The sequence below is a fragment of the Oryza sativa genome, chromosome 4 (assembly GCF_034140825.1).
Source record: "Oryza sativa Japonica Group chromosome 4, ASM3414082v1".
NCBI classification, from domain to species: Eukaryota; Viridiplantae; Streptophyta; class Magnoliopsida; order Poales; family Poaceae; genus Oryza; species Oryza sativa.
The window spans coordinates 5588287-5592622 of NC_089038.1; the positions used below are offsets into that span (position 1 = coordinate 5588287).

Below are 4336 nucleotides of genomic sequence, written 5' to 3' on the forward strand. Positions count from 1 at the left end.
TACAACATTCATTAGAACGGAAGACGCCAAATATATTCACAACTTAAAGAGCAAGAATATTTCTTTTCTGAAGAAAAGATAAATCGGTTATAATAAAGAAGAGCAAAATAACGAAAAGTCTCTATCACAATAGAAGTATGTGGATGATACATAAGTCCATACCTAGGTAGGAATCAAAATATGATTTGCTCATCCAGGATTAGAGTAGTAGGTTTTTGAGCCACAACGTGTCTGACGTTTCCTCATCGATGGTTCACTAATAGTAGACATGCCATATAACTTATCGTGCTCTTCCTGGCAGAATGGTTTCCTTGAAACTTCAAATAATCCTTGCTTGAAACATGATTGTTCCCTATTGTTTATGTGTGGAACCCATATAATATTCTTGCAACAAGAACATTTTCTAAATGTGTCACAATAAAAAGGAACTGCATTATACTTCTTGCAACTTCTAATATAGTGATATTAAAATTTTAAAGACCGAGAAGATTATGAAAAATAAAACAAAATATGATACAACATTAACTAGAATGGAAGACTCCAAATATATTCACAATATAATGAGCAAGAATATTTCTTTTTGAAGAAAAAACAAATCGGTTACAATAAAAAGCAACGACATTAAAGCAACTACTACCTTCTGATATACTAATATTAAGAGGATCGCAATTGAAAAACTTATAACAAAATATAACATAATATATCATAACATTAACTAGAAAAAAAATTAAAGGGCACCGGTAGGAAATAAAACAAAAAGAGTCAGCACGATGCATATGATGAAAAGGATTGTTGTTGGTCCATGTTTTCAGTTCCTATATTTATCCTCGGAATTCAGGGTGTTACAAATGATTGTCACAAACAACAACATTTGGCAATCCTATTACATGGAAGTAACAACAATGTAATACGTTCTTTGAAATGAATAACTTTGTAACGTTTGTTTTGTTTTGTCCATGGCTTGAATTGGTTTTCTCGCTCAACATTCTGCAAAAGAGAACACACAGTCAAGAAAAACCACCAAGAAAAGTAAAAGAACAAAGCAATAAAATTGTGCTACTAAGCAGGCGTATGGTATGAACTAAATGCCAGTATTAATACTCTAAAACCATATTAGTATAGCAAATGTAGGGCTAACATACAGATATGCATATGGCTAGAGTGCTACACTGCTACACAATGTGTGTAACAAAGATTAGAAATATTTCTTTTAACTCCAGAAGAATTAAGCTATTCTGATTTAAAAAAGTTTGTGCAAGTACATGCAAAATATATTCGGTCCTTAATAAGGGATAGAAGTGTGATCATTAGCAGCATGACAACACACTTAATTTGTCTGATTTAACCAAGAGCATAAGTATAACCATATACAGTGTAAAAATCAATGTGTGATTTAGATAGGTAAATCCTCTGTGTAACGAATAATAATATCTCGGTTGATGATATATATTTTCAAAGTGAAGGTTGAATAAAATAACAGGTTAAAGTTGTAGCAAACCACCGCTACGTTTACTTGCCTCTAACAACGAAGAGACGATACCAAGCATAATCCGAAGCACCACCACCTATTCACAAGACAACCTCAGCATATACACTCAAACATGCATATAAAACAATAAATAATATACCCCTACGGCCCCAGCCCGTTAACACGCAAATACAAGGAACGCCGCTTGGACTATAAACAACACTGCTGATTCAAACATTTATATGTCAAAATATAAAAAGGATATGACTGCAAATAAATACACTTTGGAAATCTACAGAACAATACCTACAACTTTTGTGTAGAAAGAATACTTTTATTCTGCCATTTAAATGGTCTAATTTGCGCTTGAAAGCAGGCTTCAGAATCTGCCCGAGAATTCAGACTGCCACACTAAAATAACCATATCTGGAGTTCTACTCATCCGATCAAAGTGTACTTTACCAACATAGAAAGCTTAGAGAAAACTCTACAACTTTGTCTATAGAGATCTTGACTGATTCCACTGTTTATCCCCTCTGAAAACAGTTCAATCTACTATTGTCCAGATTATGACATAAAAACAACAGTCATACTCAAAAATTCATATATCCTTAACCACACAAGGTAAAATCACGCCCTTTGGTCAGAAAATAGATCTATGAATTGTCTACAACTTCCTAGTTATACACTTTCGCAGAAAACATCATTTAGACCCCCGAAACAACAAAAAACTGAAACACTGCAAATCTGCCAACAGAGGAGAACTACCAAACCAAACAACAACAAACAAAACCCCTTCTCTAACCTTCGTTTACCACGAATTAAACCACTAAAATCACCTAGAACAACTGATACAACAAGGGGGTAAACCTCACCTAGGGTTTCTCTTTTATATCCCGTGGGAAACGGCGGGGAAACTCCGATCCAACCCATCCTTCTTCTCCTCTCCTTCTCGTCGTTCCGTTTTTCCACTTCGCTTCTTGATCCAAGCTATGAAGGTAGAGATCTCGGGAGAGCAATATATGCTAGAGAGGAGAGGAAGAAAACTACGTACAGGAGGTGAGGGTGGAGGAGTCACGGCCGGCATCAAAGGGGAAGGGTGGGAGGGTTCGGTTTCTCTCCCCAACGGTTTTAGGTGGGAGCAAGGGATTTGGCTGGGCTCTTGGGCCTTGACCCAAGCTAACTTGGCCCACTTACAACAAAATAAACTTTATTCAACTAATTGTGGCTATCTTAGTAAACCAGAAACATTATCTTTTATTTTTTTAGGAGTATTACAAGATTCTTCTCTATCGTTTATGTGTGGAGGCCATATAATATTCTTGCTACAACAACATTTTATTGAAATAATAGAAATGTGTCACAATAAAAAGAAATTGCGTTATACATCTAGCAACTTCTAATATAGTAATATTAAAATTCACAGACCGAGAAGATTAGGAAAAATAACAAAATATAATACGACATTAAATACCACGGGAGACTCCAAATATATTCACAATATAATGAGCAAGAACATTTCTTTTTGAAGAAAAAACAAATCGGTTATAATAAAAAGCAACTACATTAAAGCAACTACTAACTTCTGATATACTAATATTAAGAGGATCACGATTGAAAAAAATATTGAAAATAAAATATAATATATCATAACATTAACTAGAAAAAAAAATTAAAGGGCACCGGTAGAAAATAAAAACAAAAAGAGTCAACGCGATGCATATGATGAAAAGGATTGTTGTTGGTCCATGTTTTTGGTTCCTATATTTATCTTCGGAATTCAGGGTGTTACAAATGATTGTCACAAACAACAACATTTGGCAATCCTATTACACGGAAGTAACAACAATGTAATACGTTCTTTGAAATGAATAACTTTGTAACGTTTGTTTTGTTTTGTCCATGGCTTGAATTGGTTTTCTCGCTCAACATTCTGCAAAAGAGAACACACAGTCAAGAAAAACAACCAAGAAAAGTAAAAGAACAAAGCAATAAAACTGTGCTACTAAGAAGGCGTATGGTATGAACTAAATGCTAGTATTAATACTCTAAAACCATATTAGTGTAGCAAATGTAGGGATAACATACAGATATGCATATGGCTAGAGTGCGACAAAATATAGCATATAGCATGCAAATCAAAAATAGTTGCAAATAGATCTACCCTCTATATCTAGAGTCACATATAGCATGCAAATCAGACAAGTCAGAAAAAGGTAACTATTTTTCAAATGCTCCTATATTTCATAACTTTGGATGATACATAACGAAGAGCAAAATAATGAAAAGTGTCTATCAGAATTGAAGTTTGTGGATGATACATAAGGGCATACCACGGTAGGAATCAAAATATGATTTGCCCATCAAAGAATTTGAGTAGTAGGTTTTTGAGCCACTACGTGTCCGACGTTCCCTCATCAATGGTTCACGAATAGTAGCCATACCATATAACTTATCGTACTCTTCCTAGCAAAATGGTTTGCTCAGAGCTTCCATCAATCCTTGCTTAAAACTTGATTCCTCCCTATCGTTTATGTGTGGAGGCCATATAATACCAGCTGATTGCTGCAAGCAATGTTTTGCAAAAAAAAAGATAAATGTGTCACAATGAAAGGAAATTATGTTATAACATCTTGTAACTTCTGACCAATTGACAAGGGTATGAAAAGTAAAACAAAATCTATATAAGATGAACTAGAAATAGGTGAAACACCTATAAAAAGTATATGGGAGAAACACAAAATATTCACATAGTCAAACAAATAGAAAAGAAATTAACCCTCCAACATTTGGTATAGATTCCACACAATAAGAAACATAGTGCAAAAAGAGTGGTATTACATGCAGAGTTAGTAAGAATGCTACACA

At 34.2% G+C, this 4336-nt stretch overlaps 1 long non-coding RNA gene across 1 annotated transcript; it reads right to left on the reverse strand.

Moving 5' to 3' along the window:
* Positions 1 to 743: 743 nt before the first annotated feature.
* LOC136356321 (uncharacterized) lies at positions 744 to 2596 on the reverse strand. The gene is made up of 3 exons (XR_010741035.1): positions 2344 to 2596; positions 1518 to 1565; positions 744 to 987 (listed from the first exon to the last, which is right to left on the reverse strand). It is a non-coding gene; the product is annotated as an uncharacterized lncRNA (long non-coding RNA).
* Positions 2597 to 4336: the final 1740 nt, after the last annotated feature.